General features: G+C 39.8%; 5 non-coding genes and 2 pseudogenes across 5 annotated transcripts; all 7 read right to left on the bottom strand.

Annotated features, from left to right (window-relative positions):
* Positions 1-66: 66 nt before the first annotated feature.
* Positions 67-202, bottom strand: LOC137186925 (U2 spliceosomal RNA; annotated as a pseudogene).
* Positions 203-5685: 5483 nt separating this feature from the next.
* LOC137186939 (U1 spliceosomal RNA) lies at positions 5686-5849 on the bottom strand. Its single transcript, XR_010929151.1, has one exon. It is a non-coding gene; the product is annotated as a U1 spliceosomal RNA (small nuclear RNA).
* A 4955-nt stretch (positions 5850-10804) lies between these two features.
* On the bottom strand, positions 10805-10968 carry LOC137186905 (U1 spliceosomal RNA). Its single transcript, XR_010929121.1, has one exon. It is a non-coding gene; the product is annotated as a U1 spliceosomal RNA (small nuclear RNA).
* A 1493-nt stretch (positions 10969-12461) lies between these two features.
* On the bottom strand, positions 12462-12641 carry LOC137186924 (U2 spliceosomal RNA; annotated as a pseudogene).
* A 2831-nt stretch (positions 12642-15472) lies between these two features.
* Positions 15473-15663, bottom strand: LOC137186915 (U2 spliceosomal RNA). The gene has a single exon (XR_010929131.1). It is a non-coding gene; the product is annotated as a U2 spliceosomal RNA (small nuclear RNA).
* A 3950-nt stretch (positions 15664-19613) lies between these two features.
* On the bottom strand, positions 19614-19777 carry LOC137186938 (U1 spliceosomal RNA). The gene has a single exon (XR_010929150.1). It is a non-coding gene; the product is annotated as a U1 spliceosomal RNA (small nuclear RNA).
* Positions 19778-20899: 1122 nt separating this feature from the next.
* LOC137186921 (U2 spliceosomal RNA) lies at positions 20900-21090 on the bottom strand. Its single transcript, XR_010929136.1, has one exon. It is a non-coding gene; the product is annotated as a U2 spliceosomal RNA (small nuclear RNA).
* Between the last annotated feature and the right edge of the window lie 205 nt (positions 21091-21295).

Genomic DNA, 21295 nt, shown 5'->3' on the forward strand with positions numbered 1-21295 from the left:
TGCTATTTGGCGCTCTGTTTGTGTAGATGATTTTATATGCTATATATCTTTATTTTCACCGTATTAGGGGGGTGCACCGTTCCTGGAAGTACTGCAATACCAGGTCGATGCGCGGAGTGGACGGAGCAAGCCCCTATTCCATCTCCCTGTTCCAAAAATCAATTTGTAATATTGTATTTTGTGGCCCCGTGTAACAAGGTATGAAACAGAACAATGTTGAATGAAATATGAAACACAACTTCATGTGGAGTAATTTGAATATCCTTTAGCATTTTATGGCTTATAAGTGCTAAAACACACACTTAGAGAACATTTCATTTTGCAGGAAACACTGCAACTAGCCAAAATTGCATCAAGAAAACGTGGCCTTTCTCTGCCTATCTGAACACGTACCTCCAGAAAATTATAACTAAAGTGCGAAAGAATAAAACAAATAACAGTGCATCAATAACGTAGTCCTGAGTTCATGTTGCCTATCCCTTTCTAATGTCCGCTTTGTGATCCCCGAAGACCTGTTGGATACAGTATCTTCCACTTGTCTTTAATGGAGTCCCAGCCCCACTTCTGTATTTCAAATATGCATATTTTTTCAATTTCCATTTCAATCCATTTTAACACTCCACAGTCTGTCCATTCAAATGTCCCACTGATGACTGTCTGTCTGGAATTCCACAATTTGGCTTTAGTCAGTGAGATTAATGTCACCAACGGCAGGAGGTGCTTCTTGTCCACATCTTTTATATTCAACTTCACCACTATTTCGTAATCAACTGTATTAAGACAGGTAAAACGACGTTTCAACATATTCCAAACTGAGACAGCAAAATGACATTCCCATAAAACATGACATATCGTTTCTTCTGCAAAACAGTTGTTTCTTGGACAATATTTATTTCGTGTCAGCCTGTGGTTATATAAAATGGATCTTACTGGTAGTTTGTTGTGTAATACGAGCCAATTAAAATCTTTTAGTCTGTTCCCCAGCCCTTTTAATTGAGCTCTTGTCCAGGTTGTCTGTGTTATATGAACTATCTCTGTTTCACATGACTTCTCTATTAACTTCTGATATAAAACTCTGTGTTTTTTAACTTCATCTTTGTTTCGACACTCCCAGTTCTTCTTAGACCATTTGACGATATACTGGAAATACTCTGGCGTAGTTTCTGCCTTTGGGATACTATTGTCCCACAATGTTACAAAACGGAGAGGGATAGTGAGCCAGAACTTCAAAAAAACCTGGCATTTGTGTACATAATCACTAGACAGCAGATTACATATGTTACAATGAAACAATACATCCAATTTTAGAGGGATGTCAGGAAGGTTTCTTCCACCATCCTCTGTGCACTGATATATTCGTTCCCGTTTTATGTATTCATAACCTCCCCAGAAAAAATTAAACATTATCCTAGTCAGGGGTTTTCTAACGGCGGGGTGCATTGGAAACACATATGCTAGATGTAACAACGTTGGTAGGATATCTGCCTTAATAGCCATTACTTTCCCAACATATGTCAGATTTCTGTTTTTCCACAAACCAATTTTTTTGTTAACCAGGTTTAAGAGAACAGTTCTCATATTAACCATCTTAACTATCACAATCAAATTTTCATTGGCTCTGGACAAAGTTTGTAATATTTAAACAAAACATCAGTTAAACACTGGAATGAATCACAAATCGAACTAAACAAATTTGTGGAGTTATCAAACTAATAAACATTAAAGAATAATTCACTTTTAGACACACACAACAGGCATAAGAGGACACAGGTCTGGTTGGTGGCAGCAAACAGAACAATGTTTTCTCCTCCTACTTATAGGAGCACTGACTGAGAGAAGATTGAGTTCACCTGTGTCTAGTTGACTACAGGCAACACAGGTGTGCTCGTTGTTCCTCCCAGAGCTCAACATGGTCATGGCAGACACGGAAGACTTTCAACAATAATAATTTATCCACTTAAGCAACATCCCATTTCTACGCAGAGGTTGGTGCTGAAAATATTTAAGGGTTTGTTATCATCATGTTATAACACATTTAATCATTTTATTGTCATTCACAGGTCCCCACCGTGCAGCGCGACCCCATCAGGTTTACCTGATTCACGGAATCGCTCGGTGGAATTCGGATCGAAGTTCTGACACTGTGAATGGTGACAAAATTTGAAACCACAGAACATACTCGGCACCACTGATTGACCATTTGAACACGTGCTGCCAGCAGCTGTTTGGTGAAACCGTGGAGGAGAATTTCCGTGCCGATGTGATGAACGAATTGCTCGGTTTGGAGTACCTGTTAAGCCAGAGCACAGGTGAATCCTTCTCACTCAGAGACATCGTAAATGACAGACCCAGTCCAGTCCCCAAGTGCAACATATAACAGCTGAAAATGCAAGTGCAATAACTAACTATTTTTTATGGTATTTTATCTGAATATGGCTATTCATTATATATTTATATTTTTTATACATACATTCATTTATTTAATGCTGCTAAATGGAGTGGATTGCTGCCAAACTAAGTTTCATTGTGTTTTAATATGCAATCACAATTAAGCATCTATCTATCTACCTATCTGCAATACTAACATTTGCTATTCTTATTTTAGAGTTGCCTGACTGTTCATTAATATTCAAATGCAACAAATGAATGCGAAACGCACTATACTGAGACCAATAGGTTACAATCCAAGATGGCAGCACACACGTCTACATTTGTTTAGTTTGTCCTATGAGATGTGTCTGTTTTTTATTGTTTGTTTGGCTCCAAAGTTCGAAAATTGTCTCTGAAAATCCCGACTATGCTCTGCTGAACTGAGGTTTTTTTCGTTGTCTGGATTATGCTCTATGCCTCGCCGCCGTCCTCTACCTGCTGCTGGGTCTGCTGCTCTGTCTCTGCCACACTCCTCCCTGCCGTTCTGTGGCAACTAACAGCAGGTGCCTCTCATCCTCCTCCTCCTCCTCCTCCTCCGTGTGGTTCTCTCCCCTTGCTTGCTCCGTTGCTGGCTTCCTCCCTGTGTGCTTGCTGCTCTGCTGCTGGCCTCCTTCCAACTCAGGTGCTTCTCCTCCCTTCCCCTTTCCCCAACTTCTAATCAAGAACCATACTATTTAAAAGTTGCATCTGATTTTATTGCTGAACCCTTATCAAGTGTTTTTAACCTCACTCTCAGTCAAATTGTCATCCCAAAAATGCAGAAATCTGCTCATGATCTCCCTGTGTTAAAACAATTATAGGCCTATTTCCAACTTAACCATCTTGTCGAAGGTCCTTGAAGGTAAATGCTTAACTGAAGGAGTTCCTGAGCACTAGTAATATCTTTTCATTGCACCAGTCTGGCTTCAGGAAATGACACAGTGCCATCATGGCATCCTTGAAGGTTGTTAATGATATAATTGAGTCACTGGATCACAAAAAAACCTGTCCTGCTCTTTTTATCGATCTTTCAAAGGCCTTCAATACAGTTGATCACCTTCTCCTGAAGCAGTGGCTGCTCAATCTTGGGTTGTCTGAGCAGGCTGTTGGCTGGTTTGAAAATTACCTTTCTGAAAGGACACAATGTGTTAAATTTGATGGCACTTCCTCCAGTGTACTATATGTTGCATTAGGGGTCCCCCAAGGTTCTGTTCTGGGTCCACTTTTGTTTACTATCTATGTAAACAACCTTCTATGCCGACGATACTGTGATCTACTGCTGTGGTGCCACCCTTGCTTAATCACTTGAGTATTTGCAGTCTGCTTCTGGTATTGTAGAGTCACGGTTGTTTGATCTGAAACTTGTGTTAAACACTACAATGCACAGAAGACTTCAGCTTCTCTTCCAGACATTGTAACCTTGCATGGCAGTCAGATTGAATTGGTGTCACACTACAAGTATCTAAGTATTTTAATTGATGGTCATTTAACCTTTAAATTTCACATTGAAAACTTAATAAAGAAACTGTAGCTCAAGCTATGTTTTTATTTTAGAAACAAATCCTGCTTTTTCTATGTTGCCAGGAAAAAATTGGTTGAGGCCACGTTCCTTCCCTTGTTCGACTATGGTGATCTGCTGTACATGCAGCCCCTGCCCGACGCCTGCACTGGCTGGATACTGTGGACCACAGCGCTCTGAGGTTTGTCACAGGCTGCAAAGCTTTCACTCACCATTGCACTCTATATGCCAGAGTTCAGTGGTCTTCGTTGGCCTTCGTTGGCAGCATGCAGACTCACTCACTGGTAGTGCGTCTGCATACGAAGAAAAACAAAGAAAAGTTTTTGTCCAGTGAAAATGATGTCTACATCTAGGGGGTTGGGCAATAAATTGTACAGCAACTAAGCAGATTTTACCACAATTGTAGACTGACAGGAAATGGTGATTGTTATTGTAATAATTGTAAATACATTAACTGTAAACTATTTTCCATAATTTGTAGACTCCAACTAAAAAAATTCCACTGACATGGTGATTGTTTTGTGTAAAAGTTAAAAAAAGTTCTCAATTTTTTTGCTATTTAGATAAAGTGATCAGAAATACAGTAACACTAAGTTATGTTTTTAACAGGATAACAATATTTATTCAGATACATTAATGCAACATGTACTTATGTAACATGGAATAAACAACTTTTTATTAATGATACCAGATAACATTTAACATATAGCTAAAGAAAGTATCTTCATAATAAGGATAAAGGTAATCTGTGTGTCAGGGGTCAGGAGGACAGTAGAGAGGAAGCAAAGGCAGTAATGAGCTTCAATGGCTTTTACAAGAATTTTTACTACAATAAAATTTTTGAAAATCTGTACACCCAACAAAAACAGGCAGGGACACAGAAGAAAAAAGGGGAAGAAATCAAGAAACAAATAGACAAATAGAGAGGTGGTGTCAGTAATGTGCTTCTGTTGCTCAAATACACATCTGGATGCCACCAAAGCTATGCAGCTTTACTGTGGAAACAGTCACTAATGTTAGGTCTATCAATATCGCTAAAATCTAAAAATGATTACAGTGGAATTTACGGACTACATGGAGGTAAAGCCAGTCCTGTGACTGAACACACCCACCCAGCCTCAACTGTGGTAGGCTTGACTGTGAGTGGTTAGTTAGTGAGTAGGACAAAGAACATGTATCATAATTATAAAAATATATATACTGAGTGTAGAAAAAACAGGGGACATTTGGCTGATACCAGGTTGCAGTACTTTGAGATGAACACAGGTAAACTATAAAGCCAGTGATTCCCAAACTTGTTGGCTTGTGACCCCGTCGGATGAAGCAGAGTCTGTTTGCAGCCACTCAAAGGTTGAATGTTTATAAGTTGTGATCAGCACCTTTTCCATCTCAAATTGATTGATCTGAATACTTTTTTAAAAAATCCCGTTAATCATCTTTAAATTAGATTAATTTCTGAAACCACTGCTGTAATCCATTATCCCTCAGTGTACTGACCTTAGTAAAAAGAGAGATGCAGACTGCAAAAGAGCTGTAACACAATATAAATGACCTTGTTTTCAGTGATTGTGATAATGTTTTATGCATCTCTATACATCAGAATAATCTTGTACATAACTTCCTTAGGTACAATTGCAACTATAAAATACCAACATGGATTTTGGATAAAGAGCGTTAAACTGTTTTTCTATCATAACTCATCACTGAGAAAATGCCTACACATATTGGATTATATAATTTATTTTTCACATTATTATCAGGGGAGAGCGCGAACGCAGTCCCCCACTACCAGAAATTATGCAGTCGAGATTCCCACATTTGGGGAATTCGCAGGGGTCAGCACAACCGGAGTGCAATGGCTGAGCCTCGCCCTGGGTGAACCACCTTCTTGATCATGGTATCTCCCCTGCCAGGTAAGTATGAGTTGTACACATCACAGCCAGGGAAGTCTTTCACAGACATACCATGCTGACTGATGGTGCCTGACAATCAATACATCATCAAAACCACAGCCTATAAGAGGCTGTGGATCTGCAGGAAGTCAATACAGAAGGTTTTGTAATAAGTTTTCGGCTAATCTTTGTAATAAAGCTAACAAAGATTATTTACTTTACTATTTATATTTTACTTAAGTAAGTACTGGTGTTCCCATGATGCATTGCTGTATTTAAAAATCAACAGCTGACCTAAAAATCACCCATTGTATCAATTTTACCTCCAACAAATGAGTAACAACCCAACAGAAAGTTCAGATGAGCCAAAGCTAAATCATACTGCAATCAAAAGTTGTTTGATCCACATTTGAAACTCAGAGAAAAGAATAAAAACACAAAGCACACGTTTTTTTCCCTCAAATTACAACCACTTCCTGTTTCTTTGTTCACTGGTGGTGGGCAACAGACATTCCTGCTACTGCCACCTACTGCTCTGGAGTGTGAACTACGCTGTTTAACAAATAGCACATTGAACCAGAGACACACAAAATATAAACACAGAATGTTTTTTTCTGTATAAAACTAACAGCCAGTGGTGGAAAGTAACTAAGTACATTTAGTCAAGTTCTGTACTTAAGTATAATTTTGAGGTACTTGTACTTTACTTGAGTATTTCCACTTTATGCTACTTTATACATCCACTCCACTACATTTCAGAGGGAAATATTGTACTTTCTACTCCACTACATTTATTTTATTTAACCATAAATGACAGCAAAACGCAGATGACACTGTTTATTTGTGTTATTTACCTAATTTATGTGTACTCGTTTCATTTCAGCTCAGTGTGAGCATCTACTGCATTTGCTCTCATTTATGGTCGCTCCTCTCCTATGTTTTACTGTGGGCGGGGCTGAGCAATGTGCATGTACACAAGTGTCCTCTTACTCTAAGTGCAATAAAAGTTTTGTGAGTAAGAAGCCAATAAGAGTAATGTAATCCATGCAAAAGATGGACAAACAATGACAGGCTCAGTGAGGGCTCAGTAGTCGATGACTGTCAGCCATTGGCCCAACCCTTGCTGTGTTGGTACTTTAAAGTTAAGTAAAAGTTAAAAAAAAAAAATTTTTAAGTAAGTAAAAGTACTTTAAGTAAAGGAGGAGGATTTTCACTTTTATGTAAATGAGCTAACCTAATAATCAGACTGAACTGACATCTAATTTTAAAACTACAGTGCACTTAAGTTAAACTAACAGATTCAAACAAAGACCGTTTTGGGATCTTCCGAGAATAAATCAACATTTCTTACATTTCTCACATGTAGAAAAGGACAGTGAACACATTTGCTTTTACAATCTACTTGTCTACTTGTCTCACTAAGCATTTAACAGTGTATGTAGTATGTCACCATTCTGCAAACAGTCAAACAAAAGTGCATCAATAAATGTAGTCCTGAGTGTTTGGGGAGCATAGACAGGTCTGTATATAAGTTCACATCGACCATCCTTTTCTAATGTCAGCTTCGTGATAGCTGAGGATCTGTTGGATACAATATCTTCCACCTGTCTTTAATGGAGTCCCAGCCCCACTTCTGTATCTCAAACTTGCATATTTTTTTGAATTTCAATTTGGCTAAGATCAAGATCAAGCAGTTGTACTAACACAAAGTTTTACTTCCAACCCCCATGGCGATGGCAACATTGGCCACTATGCAGTCAGCAGAGAGACCAGCTGGGCTAACTATGAAGAACACGCTAAGATTTGAGTTGAGAGATAAAGAAGCAGCTTTCCCAGACAGAGTGTCATTTGAAGGAACAGTACCTTTTTAACGCTTTGAAACTGAAACCTGAAGATCTTCTGTGCCTGCAGCAGAATGAAGCTAACGGCTACTACGATGTGACTTTCACCACTAGCACTCGGATGGAAGAAGCATATGAGTTAGCTACGCAACAAGCTAGCTCAGTCCTGAAGGCTTTTCATGTGTCGTCATTGTGTCGGAACAATCTTTGAATTGTGACCGTCCACATGTACAACCCCTGGGTGAGTGAGGAGACCGTTCGTTACTTCCTCAGCAGACGCAACGGTTTTGCCTGGTGGAAAGAGATAAAAGACGCTTTGGGTATCTGGACTGGGAAAAGACAGTTTCGGGTGCAACTAAAAGAACAATCTAAAGGACACGACAGCTTCGCCCATCAACCAGCCGCCTTTACCATCGGCAGGAACAGCAGCTTTCTCATCTACGCTGGACAGCCGAGATTTTGCAGAAAATTCAACACGTATGGACACGTAGCAGAGACCTGCACACAGACTCCATGTAGGAACTGCAGTGGACTTGGACACTCCATTAAAGACTGCCAAGAAACTACGAGATGCAACTTGTGTAACTCAGAAGAACATTTAGCACGGAACTGCCCTGAGCCAAAGCCATATGCTTCGGTGTTAAAAGACAATATGGCGCCATTCCGTGAACGCGGGAGAGAAACGACCCCAACAAACTGTGGGGAAGACATGGCAAAAACAACGGGCACAGATTTGAGAGACATTGAACTTGTAATTAAAGAAATCCGCAAGCAGCAAACGGAAAGTGGAAAGATACGAACGGACACGAAACAGGAGAACCACAGACACACAGAGGAGACCGAGACAGCCGCCTCCACTAGCACGTTAAGCCAGCGGTGACGAGCAGGAGGCAGGGAACAGAGAAAGAGACGAAATAAACAACCAGTAAGATAGGTGGAATCTGGTGAAGAGAGACAAAAGACGTATAACGAGGAAGAGGAAAGTCATCAGCCCTGTCACTTCACCCCACACCACGACTTCAGAGCAGCTATCTCCTAGCGGCCGATACAGCCCTCTTCTGGAGGAGGACGAGCCCACCAAAAATGCCCCCCAACACTCTGGAGCCAGCTCCGTCATCCCTCCCAGTGGCGTCCCGGCTGCTTCTCACAGTGAGGAGACTTCGGATGGGGAGAGTGCTGAGGGAGGACATCCCCTCCGCAACCTGTTCTCTCTCTCTCTCCTTTCAAGACTCTTCGGCCTCAGACAGTGAAGTTTCATTTATACTCCCGAGCGGACGCACACGCGGACAGCTGCGGACACCACGGACAAGTAGTTGATGTGTTTACACTATTTTCTGGGGTCCGCATGGAGGACGTGTTCCACACATGCGCAGTAGACCGCCGTTTACAGGAACACAGAGTTGTGGCCACGAGGACTGTTGTGGACACTACAAATTGCAGGTACGCGGATGTCCGCACAGAGCCTACACGCACCCTCCGATGACGAAATTTACATCACGCAGACCCTCGTGGACACGGGGACTACAATTTCAGTTCGAGAGGCGAGCAGAGGAACATTTTGATACGTGAGTTGTCTGTATATGAACTGATGTGGATTTCAAAATTATCACTCTGAATGTTCGAGGGTTTCAAAAAGCAAGAAAGAGAAAAGCAGTATTTTCTCATTCAGCCACACTTAATTTTGTTGTTTGCCTTCTCCAAGAAATCCATTTGAGAAACGAAAATGACATATCCAAATTCTCCAGAGAGTGGGTAAATGGAGACTCTAGGTGGAGTGTGAGTGGGTTGGGAATACTATGTGGTAATAAGAAAGACATTGAAATACAAGGCAGCTTTTCTCCTGTTTAGGGCAGAGTCTTGGTGGTGGATTTAAAGTGGAAAGAGAAACAGTTACGAATAATTAATGTGTACGCACACACAGAACCTGCAGCCTGCAGGGAGCTATTGAATTCACTTGACATCTGTTTCATGACTAACAGAATTGTTTATGTGGCGGGTGACTTCAATACCTCTCTAGATAGAGGAAGTATTGTATTACCATTCAAATCTCTCTTAGGAAAGTTCGGACTAGTAGATGCATATAGGGCATCACACTAAAAGGAACCTGGCTTCACGTGGGAAAACAGCACAGGTGATAAGAGCCGAACAGACTATGTTTTAATCCCACATGGCACAAAGGTTTTATCTGTTCAAGTATCTCCTGTATTCTATTCAGACCACAACCTTCTCTCAGTGACAACAGAATTAAAAATACCATAATATAGGAAAGAGTATTGGAAACTAATAGTGGTGCAACGGATCGTAGTTGATCTGTGATCCGTACAGAATGTTGTTTTCATTTAAGATCATGAGCAAAAGTTCCTTGCTGTAAGTGTTTTACAGAATAAATGGAAAGCAAAGCTTTGTCTCCCTTTTTTTTTTTTTTTTTGCTGATCCGAAAAACCCTGCTCAGGACTACATTTATTGATGCACTTTTGTTTGACTGTTTTGCACTATAGTTGTATTGAGTTGGTATTTTTCTAGAGTTCTGTGTTCACATTGGCAGAGCAAGGCCACTTTTTCTCGATGCACTTTTAGTCAGTTGTTGTGTTGCTTGCATAATGAAATGTTCTTTAATTGTGTTTTTTGGTACATGCCAGCCATAAAGGGTTTAAGAGTGTTATCTACAGTGTTCGAATTTTCCCCTTGTTACGCTCAGTGCTCAGTTAAGCAATTACTTAAACACATTATGCAGGTATTAGTACACTCCATTGACTGTGGTCTTTGTTTTTGTGGTCAAACTTTTCTACAGTGTCTATAACCCTTATTTTTAGAGCAGGAGGCTGCAAAGTGGTGATGTGCATGCCATTATTAAATGAATAGAACAAGTAACTGCTGAGTGAGACAAGTAGGTTGTAAAAGGAAATGTGCTGCATTCACTGTCCTTTTCCACATTTGAAAAACGTAAGAAAACGTTGGTTTATTCTCAGTGGATCCCAAAACCGTTTTTGTTTGAATCTGAAGTACTTTATATACAGTTAGCTTGTTTAGTCATGTGGTTCCCAACCTAGGGGTCAGGTACCTTTAAAGGATCACAAGATAAATCTGAGAGGTCATGATAAGATTTTAAATAAGAGTACTAAGTTTTCTTTCAAACATATTATCAGGGGAGAGCGCGAACGCAGTCCCCCACTACCAGAAATTATGCAGTCGAGATTCCCACATTTGGGGAATTCGCAGGGGTCAGCACAACCGGAGTGCAATGGCTGAGCCTCGCCCTGGGTGAACCACCTTCTTGATCATGGTATCTCCCCTGCCAGGTAAGTATGAGTTGTACACATCACAGCCAGGGAAGTCTTTCACAGACATAGCATGCTGACTGATGGTGCTGACAATCAATACATCATCAAAACCACAAGCTATAAGAGGCTGTGGATCTGCAGGAAGTCAATACAGAAGGAGCAGTTTTGTACTAAGGCTAACAAAGATTATTTACATTTTACTTGAGAAGTAAGGACTATGTTCCCACGATGCATTGCTGTATTTAAAAATCAACAGCTGACCTAAACCCATTCACCCATTGTATCAATTTCACCTCCATCAAATGAGTAACAACTCAACAGGAAGTTCAGATGAGCCAAAGCTAAATCATACTGCAATCAAAAGTTGTTTGATCCATATTTGAAATTCAGAGAAATAAATAAAAACACAAAGCACACATTTTTCCCTCAAATTACAACCACTTCCTGTTTCTTTGTTTACTGGTGGTGGGCAACAAACAGTCCTACTACTGCCACCTACTGCTCTGGAGTGTGAACAACACTGTTTAATAAATAGCACATTGACTCAGAGACATACAGAATATATACACAATGTTTTTTCTGTATATAACTAACAGCCAGTGATGGAAAGTAAGAAAGTACCTTTAATAATATTTTCAGAGGGAAATTTAACTATAAATGATAGCAAAACACAGTAGACACTGTTTATTTATGTTATTTGTCTAATTTATGTTAACTCGTTTCATTTCAGCTCAGTGTGAGCATCTACTGTTATTTATGGTCACACTGAGTTTCTCTCCTCTGTTTCACCGCAGGCGGGTCGGAGCGCTCCCTGCATGTGTAAGTGTCCTCTGAGTGGATCAGAGGAGAGAGAGTGAACCAGGTCGATTTGATGATAGCCAACACTCGTTGCGTTACTAAAGTGCAATAAAAGCTTCGTGAGTAAGAAGCCAATATGAGTACTGTAATCCATGCAAAAGATGGACAGACGACGTAGGGGGTCGTTAAATCATGATGTTATGATGGTAGAGGCTCAGTGGTCAATGACTTAATTACTTATTAATTATTGTGTACTTAATTAAGTACAAATATTCAGTGTTTCTAGCTTCCTTCTGATATATCAGAGAACAGCAGGCTGTGAAACCAGCAGAAATGCAGCAGTGAGGATTTTCACTGTTTAGTGAATGATTTAACCTAATAATCGGACTGAACTGACATCTAATTTTGAAACTATCGTGCAGTGAAGCAGTTTTGGGATCTACTGAGAATAAATCAGCGTTTTCTTAATGTTTTCACTCAACAGTTGCTTATTCTGTTAATTTAATACTGGGCATGTATATCACGACTTTGCAGCTTCCTGCTCTAAAAATAAGGATTATAAACACTGTAGAAAAGTTAGACCACAATCAATGAAGTGCAGTAATACCTGTATAACGTGTTGCAATAATTGCTTAATCAAACACTATAATAACAAGCATTAAGTTAAAGTTATAGCAGTTTAATTACAAAGCATCAAGTTTATTTATATTTAACATAGAGAGGGGGGTGCACCGTTCCTGGAAGTACTGCAATACCAAGTCGATGCGTGGAGTGGACAGGGCAAGCCCCTATTCCATCTCCCTGTTCCAAAAATCAATTTAATATATGGTCCCCGGATAGGGGACGTATCAGATATTAAAAGGAAAGCGGAATGACACAAGCGGAAACGGGACAGGAGGACCACACAGAGGGGACAGAGACAGCCGCCTCCGCTAGCATGCTAACCGGTGGTGATGTGCAAGAGGCGGGAAACAGAAAGTAACGAAACAGACAATCAACAAGAAACATGGAGTCGGGTCAAGAGAGACAAAAAAGTTAAAACAAAGAAAAGGAAAGTCATTAGCCCGGTTAGTTCCCCCCACGCTACGACTTCCGAGCTACTTTCATCAAGTGGCCGATACAGCCCTCTCCTAGAGGAGGACGAGCCCGTTGGAGATGCCCCCCAGCAGTCTGGAGCCAGCTCTGGCATTCCTCCCAGCGGAGTTCCGACTGCTGCCCACAGTCAAGAGTCTTTAGACAGAGAGAGTGTTGAGGGAGGACACCCCCTCCATAACCTGTTCTCTCTCTCACCTTTTAAGACCCTTTCCACCTCAGGGAGTGAGAGGCGAGCCGAAGAACGATTTGATTTGTGAGTCGTCTAGTATGTCATCTGAGGTGAACTAATGTAAGTTATGGACCCCTTCTATTTGCGCTTGTTTTTCCTCTTGCACTAATCAGGTAACCACATAACTGAAGTGGAATTCAAAATTGTCACTTTGAATGTAAGGGGTTTTCAAAAAGAAACTAAGAGGAAAACGACTTTTTCCCATCTAGCTACAATTAACTTTGATGTCTGCCTTCTTCAAGAGGTCCATTTAAAAAATGAGAAGGATATATTAAAATTTTCTAAAGAGTGGGTAAAAGGGGATTCTAGATGGAGTGTGGGTGGGGTACACTCATCCGGGGTGGGAATTCTTTGTGGCAATAAGAAAAATATGGAAATACAGGGAAGCTTTTCTCCCGTTCAGGGTAGAGTCCTGGTGGTGGATCTAAGGTGGAATGAAAAACAGCTGAGAATAATAAATGTGTATGCACATACAGAGTCTGCAGCCCGTAGGGAGCTGCTGAACTCTCTGGACACTTGTTTCATGACCAACAGAATTATATATGTAGCGGGTGATTTCAATACCTCACTTGACAGAGGAAGTAATGCATTACCACTCAAATCCCTAATAGGAAAGTTTGGATTAGTAGATGCATATAGAGCATCACACAAAACGAACCCCGGGTACACGTGGGAAAATAGCAGAGGCGATAAGAGCCGTATAGACTATATTTTAATCCCGCAAGGTACAAATGTTATCTCAGTTCAAACATCTCCAGTATTTTATTCGGACCACAACCTTCTCCGTGCAACAATAGAATTAAATATACCAAGATTTGGAAAAGGGTATTGGAAACTTAACAATGAAATATTATCAGACAAAGATTTTAGAGATGACTTTCGAGATTTTTTTGGAAGATGTGTCGAATTAAAGAGTCTATATCTCTCCGCTGTGGAGTGGTGGGAGGACACAAAAAATAGAATAAAACAATATACATCAGACTTCTGCAAGAAAAAATCAAAAGAACGACACATGACTTTCTACAATTTACAAAAAGAGATTCAAAAGGTATATGTAAAGTGCAACACATCTGGAACATCAATAGACAGAGAAGTATTAACTGTGTTACAGAAGAAACAACAGGAGATGTTTGAACAAAGAGCAAAAATCTTTGCCTTTAAAATGCAGAGGGAAAGATATGAGGAGGATGAAAACTGTTCAGCGTTCTTTTTCAAAAATGTACGAGCAAGAGGGAAAAAGAGGGTAATACAGGGATTAAAGAAAGAAAATGGTGACTCATGTGAAGATAGAGAGGAGATAGCGGAGATGACAGGGCTGCATTGTGGCAAGCTTTTCAATGCAGAAGACATAGATATTGAAAAAGGAGATACATTCATAAGATGTTTAGACAAAAAAATACCTCTAGACATAAAACAGGAATTGGACAAAGACTTAAAATTGGAGGAGTCGTACGCTGCTTTAAAAACCATGAAAGATAATAAGGTACCAGGTATAGATGGGCTCACAAAAGAGTTTTATATTTCATTCTGGGATCTAATAGGACACCACTTACTGGAAATATATAATGAAATGTATGCATGTGGTAAAATGAACAGCAGTATGCGGGAGGGAATAATATCCTTACTATACAAAAAAGATGACCCTACACTGTTAGCTAATTATAGGCCCTTGACAATGCTGTGTGTAGATTATAAAATCCTGAGTAAAGTCCTGAGTAAGTGTCCTCTGAGTGGATCAGAGGAGAGAGGGTGAACCAGGTCGACTTGATGATAGCCAACACTCGTTGCGTTACTGTAAGTGCAATAAAAGTTTCGTGAGTAAGAAGCCAATATGAGTACTGTAATCCACGCAAAAGATGGACAGACGACGTAGGGGGTCGTTAAATCATGATGTTACGATGGTAGAGGCTCAGTGGTCGATGACTTAAATACTTATTAATTATTGTGTACTTAATTAAGTTCACATATTCAGTGTTTCTAGCTTCCTTCTGATATATCAGGGAACAGCAGGCTGTGAAACCAGCAGAAATGCAGCAATGAGGATTTTCAATTTTTAGTGAATGATTTAACCTAATAATCAGACTGAACTGACATCTAATTTTGAAACTATCGTGCAGTGAAGCAGTTTTGGGATCTACTGAGAATAAATCAGCGTTTTCTTGATGTTTTCACTCAACAGTTGCTTATTCTGTTAATTTAATACTGGGCATGTATATCACTACTTTGCAGCTTCCTGCTCTAAAAATAAGGATTATAAACACTGTAGAAAAGTTAGACCACAATCAATGAAGTGTACTAATACCTGTGTTATGTATTGCAATAATTGCTTAATCAAACACTATAATAACAAACAAAGTTAAAACAGTTTAATTACAAAGCATTAATTTTGTTTATATTTAACATTGAGAGGGGGGTGCACCGTTCCTGGAAGTACTGCAATACCAGGTCGATGCGTGGAGTGGACGGAGCAAGCCCCTATTCCATCTCCTTGTTCCAAAAATCAATTTAATATATGGTCCCCGGATAGGGGACGTATCAGATATTAAACTGATAAGAACAGATACTACACTTGATCTTAGCCAAAAGGCCGAGAAGCGATACTGCAATTGGGTCTGAGGTAGAGGAGTGGTCCTCTGCACCGATAGTCTCACTGATGGTTTGGGTCTCTGCTGGGTCACATGACACAGTCTAGTCCAATAGGAATTAAGAACGAGAGATCAATCCAATTATTGCCAAAAAGACAAATGTAACTTATTTTATATTTTAAATAAACACAATCCCATCTGAGTTCTTAAAAAGGGAAAATAAACTGTAAGTCAGATTAAAGTCTGATATCTGATGGACAAAATAATGTTTTTAACAATATATATTAATTAACGGAGTTCCAGCTCCCTCTAGTGGAGAATACAGCGAACTGCACTCTACAGTCTACTGCATCACAGTATGAAACACAAAGACTTCATAAAGAGATTCAGGGATTTGCAAACTAAAGGACACAGAACATCAGACAGTCTTCTCTTTACTAAATGTTCCCTGCAGATAGTCAGTTAACTGTCCAGTTTACAGTAACTCAACACCTAACAGGTAGTCCCTTCACCAATAATACTTAGTTATAATATATTCTGAGCATTCATACAGACTTATTATTAGTAGTAAACCTATACTAAGAAATCATATTAAATAATTACTATAGATCTCCTGTTATATTTGTCTTAACATTCTTCTAAAAATAGTCCCATTTTATTGAATGTATCTTTAATCAACAGGTTTCTCTCAATGAAACTAAAAGTGACTTCAGGGCAGTAAGCATGTTCAGAAGCTGCTGAACAAACTGCTCTGAACTCCAAATTTGAGGCAACTTCCTTTGTCATTTGTAAATGAAATAAAATCTGTATGAATGACAGCTTGTGTGTCGAGTTAAGCCTTCTTCAAACAAAAGATTTAAAGGTATACTATACAGGATTACACTAAAAAAACAATGTATAGCTTTATACAAAAGTAATCCTTCTCAATCATCACCCACTATGAGCCACTAGATGTGTGTGACAGTGTATTTATCTGCAGAGACCCCGCTCTCTGCCTGTAATTATTATTTACTTATTATTTTGCTGTGTTCAGGTGGGCATTGACAGGTTGTGAGTTAAGCAGGTTAACTGTTCAGCAAAAGTTAGCATGGCGATGTAATTCAGTAAGACATAAACTACCGTCGTAAAGTTTGAACCTGAAGTTACCTCTCTAACCCCAAATCCTGCTTCATAGTACAGGCCTCAGGTTGATAACCAGCTTTGTAGTACTGCTTATCTGGACGTCCAATGTTAGGTTCAGTGTAGCCAGGTAACGAAAAGATATCCTGGGTATGCTGAACTTGCATCGTAGTACAGGCCCACATGCTACAAGATGAAAGAAGGAGAGTTTTTTTAAGGTTTTGAAGCAGAACAGACACCTGAATCATCCACGAGAGGCTGCAGGGCACCAACACCAAGCTGTGTCCTTTATATTGTCACCTTAATTGGTTACGTAACGGAAAAACTGCACCACACAAGTTTCGTGACACTAGAGGCATTTTTCATGGTAAAAAAAAAAGATTAAACGGGTAAATTAACTAGGGCTGTAGCCTGCTGGTTGACTGGTCAATTATTTGGTCGAATAATCTCCGTGTTATTTTCATAAGGAGAAAAGTGCTACATCAACAGCTTTCCAGGAGTAATCCCTAATTTCTTGCGGCGGGTATGTATACACAGAACTCTGTGTAACATTGTGTTTCATACTTATATACACCCTTGTCTCATGCCTTTTCAATAATAATGAAAAAATGCCTCTTTGATATTAAAGTATAACAAATAAAGAAAATAACAAAATTAAGCCTGCAGCTTATCGTGAGGCAAGCAAAACCTCTTGCATGAACAGCACTAAGATCTACCAAAATGCAAGTAATTGGGTTGAAATGTTTATTTTCTTAGTATTCCCTCAAGCTAGGCCACAAAATGCACAACGGTACCCTCAAATCAGAAATGCAAAAGACAGGAAAGAAGACTAAAAAGAGCCTAAATAGACTAGAGTTTCTTTCTGGCTGACAATCTCCAACAAATGAGATCTACAGCAAGTTGAGGAAGTCAGAGTGAGCTGGGGGTGCAGTTTCTCTACTCTCCTAAACCCCAGAAAGAGGGTGTTGTCACATCCTGATTGGCCAAGAGGGAAATGCACCCAGCTGCTCTCAATTACTATTTGGGAGCCAGTCCCCACACCCGGCACAACAGGTGATCTAAATAACCCTCCGATCAACCCAGAGGGATTTCGACATTCAGCTATATGGATTCGGAAAGGAGGGAAATGACAGCAAGTCCCACGAATGGGTGACTGCTACAAGCCTGTTAACGTAGAGTGCAGCTCCGCGCCCGACCAAAACCGTAAGTAAGAAAGTATTTACATACTTTAACCTGCAGTGCAGAACTTTAACATATAAATGAATGTCCATTATATTCAAGCCCTTGCCAAACAAGTTCCCACAGGGCTGATTAAGCCTGTCATCGTAAGAGAAAACTCTCCGTATTTCACAGTATACAGAGTTTTTAAATCTCATGTCGGGCACAATATTCCTGTGCTGGCCGTTTGGCCCTTAATTGTGAGGCTCTTCTAGACTTTCCAAATGTTATCGGACCAAATGGATCAAATTCCGTGAAACAACTCCTTTCGCAGGAGTTGTGTGATGCCCAAAACAATTTATCGTATTTAAAAAATGTTACGTACGTACTTAGTCATATTGGCCTGAAGGAGGGAAACACACAGTACTGGAAAACTTGAAATACTAACATCTTATTTAGAAGTCCAGATTGTTTGTGTGTTGATTAGTTAGCCGTGTTATTAATGGAAATGTATTAACCTCATAGTGGGTTGAAAGGCATCCCAAACTTGTGAGTGACAATGTTTTTTGTGTTCATCAATATTTTCCCCTCTTTTTAATGTCTCTCCAAACCCTTTCTTGTTAGGACCCCAAAGGAATTGAAAGAAGACTCTCCTTAAGGGTGAAAGGAAGGATGTAGGCACCGGAAGAGTGGATGCCGTTCATGTTACGGAAGCCAGTATTTCAGCCTTTATCACAATCAATATTGAAATTACTGCTATGCTATCATACAGTTGTTTTATATACAGACTACTAGGGCTGTGCGATATGACGATATATATTATGTGACGAGAGAAAAATGTCTATCGTTTTGTGTTAAGCTCGTTTATATCATTGTGACACAAATTAAACTCTTTACGGCAATATTTCTTCGTCATTTGGAGTCTGTCCATCTTTTGCGCGGATTACATTGATAAATTACTCTTCTTGGCTTTTTACTCGCGGAGCTTTTATTGCACTTACGGTGACATTACAAGTTTAGTTGTCGTCAACTCTCCACCGCTGTCTGTCTCTCCTCTGCTGTGCTGCACACACGGAGGCTCCAGCCGTGCTGACATTGAGGAAGAGCAGAGAAGCAGCGAGACAGTGACCATAAATGACAACAAAACGCAGTAGAGACTGTCTTTATTTATGTTATTTACCAAATATATGTGCACTCTTAATTTTAGCTCAGTGTGTAAGAGTCTTTGCTCCAGCTGCAGTGTTGATTCGGAGGTGTTTGGGCGTGTTTGTGCTTTAGAACGTGACCGCTGTGAAACAATTAGAATATAACGTTTTATTGATCTGATTCAGCTGCTTCCTCACTACCAGCGCTCCCTCTCTTCATTCACTCTCTAGCTCACTCTCTCTCTTTCTCTCGTCTTTTTTAAAATGAGTCGGGAAGCCAACAGAAAAGTCTAACTTAACTTTTAATGTTATCAAAAGAAAAGAAATGTCCTCCCTTTGTTCTAGTAACATCTTTGTGCTCCCTCATGGCAGAGTTCACAGCTCTGATCAGTCTGATCTCCATCACACCTGGATGCTGTAAAAGCACACACGGAGACCTAAAATCAAAATGTGCTATTTCAGGATTGGGATATGACATTTTGGGTATATCATTCAGCTCTACAAACTACTAACAGTGATAGATTTTCTCTTTTACATATTATCAGGGGAGAGCGCGAACGCAGTCCCCCACTACCAGAAATTATGCAGTCGAGATTCCCACATTTGGGGAATTCGCAGGGGTCAGCACAACCGGAGTGCAATGGCTGAGCCTCACCCTGGGTGAACCACCTTCTTGATCATGGTATCTCCCCTGCCAGGTAAGTATGAGTTGTACACATCACAGCCAGGGAAGTCTTTCACAGACATACCATGCTGACTGATGGTGCTGACAATCAATACATCATCAAAACCACAGGCTATAAGAGGCTGTGGATCTGCAGGAAGGCAATACAGAGGGAGCACTTTTGTACTAAGGCTAACAAAGATTATTTACATTTTACTTGAGAAGTAAGGACTGGTGTTCCCACAATGCATTGCTATATTTCCATATCAACAGCTGACCTAAAATCACCCATTTTTATCAACTTTACCTCCAACAAATGAGTAACAACCCAACAGAAAGTTCAGATGAGCCAAAGCTAAAACATACTGCAATTAAAAGTTGTTTGATCCACATTTGAAATTCAGAGAAAATAATAAAAACATAAAACACACATTTTTCCCTCACATTACAACCACTTCCTGTTTCTTTGTTCACTGGTGGTGGGCAACAAACATTCCTGCTACTATTATCACTCTGAATGTTAGAGGATTTCAAAAAGCAAGTAAGAGAAAAACAGTATTTTCTCATTTAGCCACACTTAATTTTGTTGTTTGCCTTCTCCAAGAAATCCGCTTGAGAAACGAAAATGACATATCCAAATTCTCCAGAGCGTGGGTAAATGGGGGCTCTGGGTGGAGTGTAAATACTTATTAATTATTGTGTACTTAATTAAGTACACATGTATTCAGTGTTTCTAGCTTCCTTCTGATATATCAGGGAACAGCAGGCTGTGAAACCAGCAGAAATGCAGCAATGAGGATTTTCAATTTTTAGTGAATGATTTAACCTAATATTCGGACTGAACTGACATCTAATTTTGAAACTATCGTGCAGTGAAGCAGTTTTGGGATCTACTGAGAATAAATCAACGTTTTCTTGATGTTTTCACTCAACAGTTGCTTATTCTGTTAATTTAATACTGGGCATGTATATCACTACTTTGCAGCTTCCTGCTCTAAAAATAAGGATTATAAACACTGTAGAAAAGTTAGACCACAATCAATGAAGTGTAGTAATACCTATGTAATGTGTTGCAATAATTGCTTAATCAGACACTATAATAACAAGCGAAGTTAAAACAGTTTAATTACAAAGCATTAAGTTTGTTTATATTCAACATAGAGAGGGGGGTGCACCGTTCCTAGAAGTACTGCAATACCAGGTCGATGCGTGGAGTGGACGGAGCAAGCCCCTATTCCATCTCCTTGTTCCAAAAATCAATTTAATATATGGTCCCCGGGTAGGGGACATATCAGATATTAAACTGATAAGAACAGATACTACACTTGATCTTAGCCAAAAGGCCGAGAAGCGATACTGCAATTGGGTCTGAGGTAGAGGAGTGGTCCTCTGCACCGATAGTCTCACTGATGGTTTGGGTCTCTGCTGGGTCACATGACACAGTCTAGTCCAATAGGAATTAAGAACGAGAGATCAATCCAATTATTGCCAAAAAGACAAATGTAACTTATTTTATATTTTAAATAAACACAATCCCATCTGAGTTCTTAAAAAGGGAAA

The sequence above is a fragment of the Thunnus thynnus genome, chromosome 7, assembly GCF_963924715.1.
Source record: "Thunnus thynnus chromosome 7, fThuThy2.1, whole genome shotgun sequence".
NCBI lineage: Eukaryota > Metazoa > Chordata > Actinopteri > Scombriformes > Scombridae > Thunnus > Thunnus thynnus.